Below are 13,803 nucleotides of genomic sequence, written 5' to 3'. Positions count from 1 at the left end.
ACAATCTCCTACTGACGTAGTACACCAGCAACAACTTAGAAGCGCTGCTGCATGATTTTAGCAGTCAGCGCGGGCCACGGCGGTGCTGTTAGTACTGGAGTACTGATTATTCTTCTTGTTTTACTGTACCTGTTAATACATATCGATAAAACGAAAATCGCACAAAAAAATTTGGAAATATATATCTGTGTGTGTGTGTGTGTGTGTGTGTGTGTGTGTGTGTGTGTGTGTATGTAACCGGAAACGAACCGACGGTTTTCGTCGACACTGGTCGTCATATGAAAGACGTGATAGGCAGTATTTGTTTGTGCTGACTCCAGCTACACATTGCAAAAACGAAATTGTAAATATCTGCCGAAACACCACAGAAAATGCGCCTACGACTCTTAGAACGGACGCCATGTACACTTGGATGACAGCGAAATCTACTGGTTCTACGTTCAGTTTACTTACCATTATTGTGCCACTTTATAGCAGGTACCTGCCATTGTTTCATCTTCCCATTTAATTTCACTCATTCCTAACGCAATGACAAAAACAAATTGCAACACTAAGAAGGAACTGTGCAACAATCGAAAGTTGGGTAGGCGTGTTTCTACACCTGAAAGCTGATGTCTATTAAAATTTCGCGCCAGTGGCAATAAGAGTAGCGCTAGTAGCACCAGTATGAAGCTGCAAATAAGATTTGATTTCAATACATACACTGTAAAGGTCGTGAGCGTTAGTTACCTTTGAGATTCGACGTGGTGAGTTGATGTTACTAAAAATACGTTTAAGGCGACAAGGATGCGATTAACAAAACGTCACTGAGTTTGAACGAGGTCATGTAATAGGGCTTCGAGAAGCTGAATGTTCTTTCTGCGATATTGCAGAAAGACTTGTCAGGAATTTAGCTACTGTACATCATGATTGCAGTCAGCGGTGGTCACCGGATTGTAAGCCTCGTGGCACTACCGAGGGGGAAGACCATCGCGTTCGGCTTATGGCTCTGGCGCATCGTGCTGCATCTGCAGCAGGACTCTGAGCGCCAGTTGGCACCACAGTGACACAATGAACTGTTACAAATCTGTTACTTCAAAAACAGCAAGCAGCCAGACGCCCTGTACGGTGCATTCCACTGACCCCAGATCACCGCCATCTGCGATTTCAGCGGTGTCAAGCGAGAGCTCATTGGGGGTCAGGCTGGAGATCCGTTGTGTTTTCTGATGAAAGCTGTTTCTGCCTCGGTGCCAGTGATGGGCATGTGTTGGTCAGGAGGAGGCCAGTTGAGGGCCTGCAACCAACCTGTGTGCGTGATAGACGCTTTGGACCTACACCTGGAGTTACGGCCTAGGATGGGACTTCATATAACAACAGGAGCACTCTCGTGGTTATCTGACGCAGCCTGAGTGCAAAATTGTACATCAGTCTGGTGATTCGATCTTTAGTTCTGCAATTCATTAACAGCATTCCAGGGGTGTTTCGCCCACATACCGCTGTTGTAACCCAACTTGCTCTACAGTGTGTTGACACGTTGCCTCGGCCTGCTAGATCACCAGATGAATCTGCAATCGAACACGTATGGGACGTCATGGGACGACAACTCCAACGTCATTCACAACCAGCATTAACCGTCCCTGTATTAACCGACCAACAGGCATGGAACTCCAGCCCACAAACTAACATCCGGCACCTGTACAAGAAAATGCGTAGGCGTTTGCAAGCTTGCATTCAACATTCTGGTGGTTACACCGGTTATTAACGGCTAGCATTTCCTATTTTCCAGGGCTTACCTAGTGATTATATTAACCTGTGATCTTCCACTGTTAATCACTTAAATACGTTACCTAGAAAAATGTGTACCCAAAATGTGTATATTTTATATTAATAATTTTTTGCGTAGTGTCTATGTATCAGTAACCTTACCATCTACCATTTTATGTTCTCCAGTTTGCCACAGACTCGCATTGATCTAACATTCCTCGTTACCACTTATTTATACAGTGTTTCACTATTCGTGTTAGGTTTCTAGGGCTGTAGAGTGTTTTGTATCCCGCCTGGATAGGCGGCGCGTGGATCTGCTCCTCTGAACTGCTTCTGCAAAATAGGTGGAGAGTGAAGGACGCGAGTAGGAGCAGGAAAAGGTGAAGTACTTCGGCAATGCGTATAGCTTAAAGCTCTTTTACTGGTGTATGAACATATACAAATTATAGTATTACTTAACTTTGCGCACAGATGAACGCGGAGGTGCGAAGCCGTTCATGTATCAAAGCTAACAGTTACGAATAGTTGGACAAACTGTCATTGAAGTAACAAAGTCAAAGTCTGTCATGGCTAGCCCCCTATGAAGTAGAAGCTAAGTTGCTTGACCCTCTGCTCTTGATCAAATGGGCTGAATCTGGAGCGGCGCTAGAGGGCGCCGGCTAGAGGGCGCTGTCGTCAGTGTCGGTGTCGTAGTGCCAACCTAAGAACTTATACCTACGCCGTGGCGGCCGGTGTGGCCGAGCGGTTCTAGGCGCTTCAGTCCGGAACCGAGCAACCGCTACGGTCGCAGGTACGAATCCTGCCTCGGGCGTGGATGTCTGTGATGTCCTTAGGTTAGTTAGGTTTAAGTAGTACTAAGTTCTAGGGGACTGATGACCTCAGATGTTAAGTCCCATAGTGCCCAGAGCCTACGCCGTGGCATCGTAGCTATCGATACCACATAGAGGAGGCATAGTAGGTACTGTCTTGATAAGGAACCCATTTCCCAAAGGGCGCCGTTTCGATATAAAGTCAGTTTGAGGATCGGACGTACAACTTCCAAATGTCCCTCTTCTCGGTACTGAGAAGAGGGCACCGCCGTCAGTCCTCGTTGTAATTATGACATCACATATCGTTTCCGTCCAATCACAACGGCTACGATGAAGTGGTACCTTCGCAAGTAGAAGCGTTGACTGTGGTGCGCACGGACGGCGACGCACTCTCGATTTTGAACAGGACGTTCTTCGTCACGTAGCATAGAACTTGACGACGAGTACTCGAAACATTGTTCTTGTAGAGCACACAGGTGAGAGCCCACTGTCTCCGCTGTGTGCGTACCGTGAAGCGCAAGAATTGAAAGTAATCCTATCTTCAAACTTATCTTGAATTCGAACGGTACATTTCTGGATATGGGTTCCTTATAAAAACTTCATCTACTAAGTCCCCTATGCAACTAGCATAAAAAAACAGCCCTACATTGTCTTTGCTTTATTTTTGTCTCGGTTACTATTATTTATCCCCTCTGAGACTTTCCCCGACTGGGGTTCCGAATCGGTGACTATTTTACAATCGGAAAGTTTGGTTCCAGAAGGGTACAGCATAAATGCAAATGGTTTGCTGTTCTGAGATGTTGTATGTGGTAGCTTCTCGTTGCTTTCCGTCCGCCTCCGTAGTTGAGTGGTAGCCGGTGCGGTAGCTCAGCGTGTACGGTCAGAGGACACGCCAGTCCCTGTAGTAAAAAAAAACTGATTGAAGTTCTCATCGCCGGCCGCTGTGGCCGAGCGGTTCTATGCGCTTCAGTCCGGCACCGCGCTGCTGCTGCGGTCACAGATTCGAATCCTGCCTCGGGCATGGATGTGTGTGATGTCCTTAGGTTGGTTAGGTTTAAGTAGTTCTAAGTCTAGGGGACTGATGACATCAGATGTTGTCCCGTAGTGCTCAGAGCGATTTAAAGTTCTCCTCGATAGGATCTGAAAGACGACGTGTAATATCCGCACAGAATCAGTAATGAAAAACAGCGAAGAAACAGATAGAAAGTAAGAAAGGGAAAAAGGTGGTCAGCATGGCTGACTAGTGTGGGAAGGTCCCAGGTTTAATTGCCGGTACTGTCAGAGAGTTTTCCATCCTGATGCCAGCTGGGGAGCTACTTGAGTGAGAAGTAGCGACACCAAAATGTGCAAAGCCAACAACGAACTGGAGAGCGGTATGCTGGCCAGACACCCCTCCATACTGCATCCAGATGGCGCCATTGATGAGGTTGACACGGCGGTCGGTCGGCCCAGAGGGAGACCGCGACTGCCGTTTTTAAAACAAGCCGTAGATCCTACATGAGAGTCTAATTATGCAGAAATGAGCGTCTAATAGAGCCAGGTGGAGAGGTGCCAGTCAATTGAAAGGTAGACGGTTGTGAAGAAGGAGAAGAAGAAGATGAAGTTGCAGTCTAATCTGTTGTGGATATGCGTAAATGGAAGTGCGCGTCGACACGGATGTGCCGAGTGCGTGCGGTGAGCAGATCCTGGGTGTCGCGTCCGTGTAGGCGGCTGCTGCGCCGGGGTGGGGCGGAGAGCATCGCGGACGTGCCTAATGTGTGATAGCTGCGGGGACGCGCAACGTGCCCGCCGACCCGCCGCCTGCCGCCGCTGCAGCGCCGGATGTCGCCGACAGTCTCTGAGGCTGCCGTCGCCGCCGCACGCCGCACGCCGCACGCTGCTTGCGAAACGCGTCCGCGAAAAACCGCCGCGGAAGCTCTTCTCGCACTGCGACGCTGACAGTCGGACGGAGCGCACCGCTGTCCACGAGCGGCCCAGCTCCCATTACTCCCGGTAAGTGTCGATCGTCGATGACACATCTATTAATTCGCACGCTGCTTCAGTTCGTTTTGTGCGCGGCTCGTTAGATTAAAACAAGTCGAGATCCTATCGTTGGTTTTTCAGTTTTGAAGCAGACGAAATACTGCGAAGAAGAAAATGTGTGTGAATTCCTGAGGAACCAAACTGCCGAGGTCATCGGTCCCAAGACTTATACACTACTTAAACTAACTTCTGCTAAGAACAACTTACACACACCCGTGCCCGAGGGAGGACTCGAACCTCCGGCGGGAGTGGCCGCGCAATCCGTAACATGGAGCCTCAAACAGTTCGGCCACTCCGCGCAGCATTGCGAAGAAGAGATATAAGTAAAGCTCTCCCCAAGCCGGAGGTTGGACGAAAGGCAACAGTGCTTTGCTAGGCATTATCCTACTCCTACTGGAGATGGCTTGTCCTTTGAATTGTCTTAACCAGCCAGCTATGTCGGTGCAAAAAGCTTAAAAGTGGATTCCGAACGATGGCGCAAATTTTTCACATTAACAACCCACTGCTTGAGCTGAACGAAGCGATTAGTGGCAGAAGATTGCCCAGGACAGACTGGGGATTGAGCCTCAAACCTTTCGGGGCTAGGGTTCGTAGTTGAAACTTTTTTTGAATGGACATCGTGGTCCTCGGCGACTGTAAACACCATTTACGCGCAGCGCCCACTATTGTAATTTCGGCCGTGAGACCACTATCAAGTGCAGTACTCCTAGCATATGTAGTATTTTAATCCTGTTCATGCAAAAGGTGACAACAACATTAAGTACACAGCCTATGGACATATATATATATATATATATATATATATATATATATATATATATATATATATATACGCATGTGTGTGTGTGTGTGTGTGTGTGAGAGAGAGAGAGAGAGAGAGAGAGAGAGAGAGAGAGAGAGAGAGAGAGAGAGAGAGAATTCCTAAGGGACCAAACTGCTGAGGTCATCGGTCCCTCGACTTACACACTACTTAAACTAACTTATGCTAAGAACAATACACACAAACACACACACACACACACACGCCCAAGGGAGGACTGGAACCTCTGGCGGGAGGAGCCTATGGACGTGAAATGGTTCAAATGGCTCTGAGCACTATGGGACTTAACATCTGAGGTCATCAGTTCCCTAGAACTTAGAATTACTTAAACCTAACTAACCTAAGGACATCACACACATCCATGCCCGAGGCAGGATTCGAACCTGCGACCGTAGTGGTCTCGCGGTTCCAGACTGAAGCGCCTAGAACAGCTCGGCCACATCGGCCGGCTATGGACGTGAAAAAGACCTGGAAGTGAAGCACAATTTTCTCAGTACTCCACTTGACAATGGCCACAAGGCTGAAATTGTACTATTGGATTTTATGAATATACAGTTCCGAGATGTGGTGCTATAGAAGGATGTCGAAAACTAGGTGGACTGATAAGATAATGACTGTGGAAGTTCTCCACAGAATCGGCGAAAAAGGAACATATGTAAAACATTGACAAAAAGGGATAGGATGATAGGACATGTGTTAAGACATCAGGGAATAAACTGTAGGGGAAGACAGAGATTGGAATACATCCAACAAATAATTGAGGATGTAGGGTGCATGTGCAAATCTGAGGTGAAGAGGTTGACGTAAGAGAGAAATTCGTTGTGGGCCTCATCGAAAGTCAGAAGACTGATAACTAATATATATATAACGGTTAGAGCGACCATAATGTCTTTAAAAAAAAACATTTGATTTTTATTCTTGCACATTCCTGCTGTCTTCTACCAAATTAACAAATTAAATTATTTAACAATTAATTACTTGTTCACAAAATTAAATAATTATAATAGAATACAAACTCAGTTCATAAATGTTTATATAAATTGTAACCCACATCTCAGTCCTCAATATGGAAATTGTGTGGGGACAGCTGTGCCCGTTGTTTCCTTTTGACAACTTGGTACAGCGTAATTACTATTAGGGAAATTGCGAAGTTCTTATTATATAACTTAAGTTTCTGGATGGATTTCGTAATGATTTAATACCAGTGATCCTCCAGACTTTGGTCCGCAGCTCGTGGTCGTACGGTAGCGTTCTCGCTTCCCACGCCCGGGTTCCCGGGTTCGATTCCCGGCGGGGTCAGGGATTTTCTCTGCCTCGTGATGACTGGGTGTTGTGTGCTGTCCTTAGGTTAGTTAGGTTTAAGTAGTTCTAAGTTCTAGGGGACTGATGACCATAGATGTTAAGTCCCATAGTGCTCAGAGCCATTTGAACCATCCTCCAGACTTTCCTCGTTTTTCTTCGATGTCACGTAGTTGCAAGCAGCCTGTAGTATGCGTCTCCCTCATTCTCGGGTAAGATGCCTTGTATGGAAGCAGTATGTATTCTGTAGTTATTGTGTAAAGTGGTGTCCTATGTACAACAGTCAGCTTTTCTCTCTTACATTTCCCAATGGCTGGCGGCTCGAAACTTATCAGTGCATGTCCTACCGTGTGTTACAAATTGCGTGACGGATAGGAGGGCGAGAGACTAAAGTCTTTTCGAACACTTTATTACTTATATATATGAAGACAGTAACTGTTCTCGAAAGAAGAGATACTGTTGATGACCGTGCAACTTTTCACTGGAATAAATGATGATTAACTGAAACCCTCAGCTGTCTATAAGGTACATTACATATGTAGAATTGTGGACAGTTGGGCATGTGAGTCTCACGGGAAGCGTGCAAGGGATAAGTCCCTGCAGTCGTGCTATTCATCTGTATCCTCGGTGGCGTCTGCCATGTAAGCAGGAGATCCCGGGTTCGAGTCCCGGTCGGGGCACACATTTTCAGCTGTCCACATCGAGGTATATCAACAACACCTGTCGGCAGCTGAGGGTTTCTGTTAATCATCATCTAATTTTATTATTTGTTGACTTCCTGTGCTCCTTTCCCTGTATCACCCACCGAGGTATATTGTTCTATATTGACGCATATTTGTTCCCAGTTTCTGTTTTTGTAGATATCTTCGGTTTTTTTCCGTTTCATTATGGTGTCTCCGTTGTACACTTATTTACTTGTGACTCTTCGGTTTATTGCCTTGCACATACAGTTGTGTCTGTAAAAATCGTTCGAAGGTGTTGCAGGAGTCAGTGGATGGCCTGTAAGTCGAATGGCGCTTCTTTAATTAAATAGCTTGTAAGGCTTTCTGTCGCGTAGTTCCAGTGATGCAAGATATCCTTCATGAAAAGAGTAATAAATTTTTCCCTAATATCCACTAAATTTAAATCTCCATTTCCGGTGTAATTTTGAGGATTTTATCCTCTGAGACACCAACTCACATGTTCAGAGGAATTATTAGTGCCTATAGTCGAAGAAAGGTTCTTAAAGTTTAAGGGTACGCTAGATTACTTCAGGCACTACCAGTGGCTTAAATACTGCTCAGGAATTAGATGTTTTTTCTTTTCTGGCAACAACTGATTTTGGTCTGTTCCAACATACACTTACCTCTCAATGTTTTAAGGATTTTCTAGTATGTTACAAGCCTACGTTACATTTATTGAAAAACTTTCTTGTTGAGTTTAGCATTAATATAGCATTGTCACGGAGAAGAGTTATTATAACTGCTGTAAAAACTCTATTTAATGGTTTACAAATAACTTATATCCGAATAAAATGTTATTTATGTCAAATATTCTTACGGCGCCACACTCTCAGTTAGGGAACTCCGTATGTTTTCGTCAGTGAAGATTACTGAGGACGGGAGATTGAATCTTATTCGGATTACGAAAAACAAGGGATCCGAAGGAAGATTACTTGTCTATAATATTTCCATTTACTGTGTTTCCATACGTTATGTTCATCTTACTATTTTTGTTTTGCTCTTCCACCTAAACTGATATTCGGCTCTGAGGAGATACATTTAATACTTTTAAGTTTGCCCTACCTTCCCTGCTGTAAATCATCACGTATTTCATCATTTTTTAAATGAGCATATCCCAAATCCACTTAACATTTTACCGTCTTCGCCAGTGCTTTGTTTACTCTGTTGACTTTCATAATATTCATTATAAGTGTATCAGTTTTCTTTATGAAACTGGGGTCAACATGTTTTGGAGCAAACTTCTGCAGTCTGTTACGGCCAATTGCACTACCGTTCTGGAACAGTGAAAACAGAAGACTGGAGTGATTTTGTATACACGCAGTGCTAACGCGTATGGGAGAAACAAAGTAGCTATCACCTGTTATCGAGTGCGGCGGTGTTGCGTAATAGTCTGAATTAAGTATTTGCAGCGTTATCAACTTTTACGACAATATACCCCCTCTACGAACTCCAGATAAACTTTTTTCTTTAGACAACAAAGTATTGTTTGTAATTTAGACGCGTCCAACGAATACAGTGTATAACGAGGAACATTTTCGTCCAAAAAGCCCGATACTCTGTTACGCGCGGTGTTACAAATCCTGCTCCAGCAGTTAAGAACGATGCCGGAGAGTGTGTTATTGCAACGGCTAACTCCAACCGGTTTTATTACCTCCATTTGTTCTGCTTGCCTTTGCTAGTAAACGCAGGGAAATGGAACGAACATTACACAATGGAGGGAATGTAGCGGAGTATTAACTGTTCGTATCTCCGAGACTTTAGATCTTCTCTTTAGCCGTTCGTGTCAAGGCCTGTTGCGAAGACTGCTACAGAGGTATCATTTAGATAAGACAAAGCCCGAACGCAGGGACTAATCTCTTGTAGAAATGTTCGACCCACAACTCGAATTCTTCTGTTATTTGTTGTGACCAGAACTCGAAAATTCCCCCTCTAGTTTTTGGAAACTTGCAGTGAGGTCTTTATGGCACCAAACTTCTGAGGTCATCGGTCCCTAAGCTTACCCACTACTTAAACTAACATACGCTTAGGACAACACACACACACACCTATGCCCGAGTGAGGACTCGAACCTCCGACGGGGTAAGCCACGCGAACCGTGGCAAGGCGCTTGAGACACAGCGGCTACCCCCCCCCCCCCCCCCTTCTACTATTCGCGTTATTTACAGGGTTTATAGTGCTTACTGAGTAGACAAAATTTTGAATATAGTCCTTTGACCGTAGATGATCCGCTTTCGCAATTACGGTTAAAGCAAGATCGAATCAAAAGTAAAAAAAACCAACACTTCTGCTGAACTGTAAGAGCCGCGCGGTCTCGGGGACCTTGCCACGGTTCGTGCGCCTCCCCCCTTCGACCATTCGAGTCCTCCCTCGGGCATAGCTGTTTGTGTTATCCTTAGCGTAAGTTAGTTTAAGTTAGATAAAGTAGTGTGTAAGCCTAGGGACCGATGACCTCAGCAGTTTGGCCACATAGGAACTTACCACAAATTTCCAAAAAAATTTGAGCTAAAAGAGGCTTCATAAATATGTATTTGTTAACCATGCCGTGACGAGGAAATATCATATTTGTAGCGTGCTGTCAGAGTTCATGTGGACCAAATATTTGGGGGAGGAATGACAACTTGAGATCTTGAGATAACCTGTCTGTTTAGCTACTTTGATCGGTAAAGTAAACTGCTCACAATTTTCCCCGTGGGACCACTTGTAATATCTAATTTACAATGTCCCGATATAGCCAGAGGAAGCACTACTTACAGTGATTCCAACTTGAGCAGCTGTGCGATACATCTGCGGGCTAGAAATTTAAATATTTGAGGTAATTAAGTTTTGCTTGTATTAAGGAACACGCCATTTACATCTATATGCCGCAAGCCACCTTTCGGTGTATGGCGCCGGCTATTTCTTGTATCATTATCATCGTGCCCCCCCCCCCCTCCCCCGCCTCTTTCCCTCATCCATTCGTGAGCGAATGATGTGTGGAAGACCGAAATGAACTGTCGTGTGGCGAGGGCCTTCCGTCTGGTAGACCGGTCGCCTGGTGCAAGTCGTTTTAGTTGACGCCATTTCGGCGGCTTGTGTGTCAGTAAGGATGATATGATGATAAACAGAACACAACACCCAGTCCCTGGGCGGAGAAAATCTCCGACCCAGCCGGTAAGTGAACCCGGAGTCCTCGCATGGCATTCTGCTGCGCTTACAACTCAGCTATGGAGGCGGACTGTGGGAAGACTGGTGGACGGTAAACCTCCATATGAGCTCTAATGGCCGGCCGGGATCGCCGAGCGGTTCTAGGCGCTACAGTCTGGAACCGCGCGACCGCTACGGTCGCAGGTTCGAATTCTGCCTCGGGCATGGACGTGTGTGATGTCCTTAGGTTAGTTAGGTTTAAGTAGTTCTAAGTTCTAGGGGACTAATGACCTCAGAAGTTAAGTCCCATAGTACTCAGAGCCATTTGACCTCTAACGTCTCTTATCATGTTTGGTCATTTCGCAAGACGTATGTGTGGTCAGCAGCTCGTGGTCTAGCGGCTAGCATTGTTACCTCTGTATCACGTGATCCCGCGTTCGATTCCCGTTCGGGTCGGGGATTTTCTCCGGCCGGGGACTGGGTATTTCTGTTGACCTCATCATTTCAACATCATTCGCGAAAATGGCGAGAATGGACTGCGTAAACATTGGGGAGTTGTACGGGCACTGATAACCGCGCAGGTGAGCGCCCCACAAACCAAATATCATGGTCATCATCAGCATCACGCATTTTGGAAATTTGTTGTGGTAGGGTCTTATGGGACCAAACTGCTGAGGTCATCGGTCCCTAAGCTTACGCACTACTTAATCTGCGCGAACGGAGGGGGGGGGGGGGGGGGGGGACGCGCGGACCCTGACAAGACGGCCCTAGATCACGCGGCTACCAAGCATCACTTATGTGTGAGAGGGTAATATGCTGCGTGACTCCTCGTATCTCTCTCGGAATTTTAGCAGAAAACCTCTTCGTGATGCACAACGCCTCTTGTGGCGTTCTCAGTAAAGCAACAGTCCCGTGACGAAACGCGCCGCTCTTCGTTGGATCGTCTCTCTCTCTCTCTCTCTCTCTCTCTCTCTCTCTCTCTCTCTCCTGTCTGTTAATCCAACACTCACGAACTAGTAGAACGAGCTCTCGCAAACCACTTCTTTTACGGATGAACATAATTTCCCTGAGATTCTTCCAATAAATTTCAGGTTAACACCTGTTTTTCTGTATACTAGTTTTGTGGCCATTCCACTTTAGGTCGCTTCGGACTGTTACACTTAGGTCTTTTATGGCTCTTACTGCTTCCGCTGACTTGTCAGCACCATTGTAATAGAACACGAACGATCTGCCCTGTTAGCCGCGCGTGTTAAAGCGCCGCTTCCTCGGCAGGGCGGTGCTCCGGTCCCGGATCGAATGCGTCCGGCGTATTAACGAAGAGGGTCGGTGTGCAGGCCAGCCTGGATGTAGCTCGTAGGCCGTATCCCACATCCCACTAGATGAATACCGGACTGGTACCCACGTCCGCCTCAGTTATACGATTCGTAAAATTTAAAAAACATTCGGCCACTTCCGCATGAATAACACGGTACGCAGAAAGTTGGCGTACACACAGTCCGTCTCGGGGTTTAACTGAGTGGCGACAGGCATCCTGCCACCCTTAAATTCACCATGCCAAGTCCGTTCATAACCGTGCCGATGCCGGACAAAGGCACAAGAAAAAGAAGAGGAAGTTTAATAGAACAGTAATGGACCACTACGCATATTAATGCGAAATAAGTCACATTTATTTACGTTCAGGGTTAGCTGTCAGTCGATCCTCTGCAGGTCTTCCTGCGTTTCACAATAGTCTCCTGGTATTGCAGCCATTCTGTAGACAACAGCACCGACCGCGAAAAACCTCATTCTTCGAACGTTATCCACTAGATTATTTATACGGGGCGATCAAAAAGTTTCCGTTCGAAGGCCGTACATTCCCGAGTCGATACGCCAATCACGCAAAATCACAACGAGCATTGAAGCAATCATCCTACCGACGCACCGGGCTGAAGGTATATGTTTGGTAAGATAACGTGGCCTGCTGCGTGACGAAGTACGCAACTGCCTGCTGCGCATTCTCATCCGGCAGGAATTGTCGACTCTTCGAGGCCTTTTTTAAGGAATCGAAGGTGTGATAATCGCACGGAGAGAGATCAGGACTACAGGGCGGGTGCTCGAGTGTCTTCCACTTGAAATGGCCCAAGTTCCGTGTAATGACATTTGCGATATGGGGTAGTGCATTATCATGAAGCAGCAACACCCATTGGGGAGCCGTTCCACAAAGATGGTTTTCGACAGACACACTGCTCCATACACATTATTCATTCTCCGATGGATGTCTACCGCTGTTTGTCCTTCAGCAGCCAAGAAAAGAACACGCTCATCCTGTCTGTTCGCATTTGGTAATAATGTCGCCACAATTCACGTTTCCGCATGTACCGCATGCACCTCAAAAAGACACGGAACGTCACACTAACCCCCTTGCCTACCTGTCGGTGCTTATATACCCGCATCGGCGTCGCGATGTTCCCTGCAGCGACGCCCTCAAACGGAAATTTTTTGATCGCCCCCTATGCACGATGATCAGAAACAGTCTGAAAAGCTTGTAAGGGTAAGTTGTGATGAGAAATAACGTTAAGAAAAAAATTTGTTACGTTGCACCGTTTCCAGTTTAGTTAGTATTGAATTTAGCCAATCAGGCCGTTGCGCGCGTAAATTCGAGCAGCCCGGCAGATAGAATTAGTGTCAGTTGTTCTCATAGCGCAGATGATAGCGTACGAGACCGCTCAGCCTTTGGGTCGGTTTCGATCATTACTACCGTCTCGCGTCCAATTTTTGTATCGCTGCCTTGTTCGGTTTTAGGAAACCAAACGAGGAACACATTCGGCAACACCATCTCTGGCGGGCCGCTTGGATTTCCGCGTGCAACTGCCTAATTTGCTAACTTCAATGCTAATTAACTCGGAAACCGCGCCAAGGCATATAATCTTTTTATAACAATTATTTTTCAGCACAACCTACTCTGAAACACGCTTACAAGCTTTTCAGCATGTTTCTGACCACCCTGTGTGTGTATTGTAAACAATAACGGTCCTATAATACTGCCTTGGGGTAACCCAGAAATTACTCTCACATCAGTCGTATCATCCCGTTACGAATGACGTATCGAGTTCTATCTTCAAAGAAGTACTGCTTCCAGTTCCTAATGTGGTTTCCGAGAGAGCAGAAAGATCACAAAGCAGTCAGTGACAAGACTCCCCACAAAGTGGAAAGGCAAAGTACGCGCCAGTATCCAAGGATTAACATTCCGTTACGATTGTGATGCGTGCATGAGTGGAGTGGATAG

General features: G+C 46.2%; 1 protein-coding gene across 3 annotated transcripts in view; it reads left to right on the top strand.

Moving 5' to 3' along the window:
- LOC126471177 (protein sickie-like) overlaps positions 1–13,803 on the top strand; it is a 749,505-nt gene that overhangs the window by 204,936 nt on the left and 530,766 nt on the right. The window contains exon 1 of one of the 3 annotated variants that reach the window (XM_050099284.1): positions 4,494–4,544. The exons of the other annotated variants lie outside the window; for them this stretch is intronic. The gene's annotated coding sequence lies outside the window, so the exon portion shown is untranslated. Of the gene's footprint in view, positions 1–4,493; positions 4,545–13,803 lie in introns of those variants that run through there. 3 annotated transcript variants of the gene reach the window in all.

Source organism: Schistocerca serialis, chromosome 3 (assembly GCF_023864345.2).
Source record: "Schistocerca serialis cubense isolate TAMUIC-IGC-003099 chromosome 3, iqSchSeri2.2, whole genome shotgun sequence".
Classification (NCBI taxonomy): domain Eukaryota; kingdom Metazoa; phylum Arthropoda; class Insecta; order Orthoptera; family Acrididae; genus Schistocerca; species Schistocerca serialis.
This window is presented reverse-complemented; position numbering and strand designations above follow the sequence as displayed.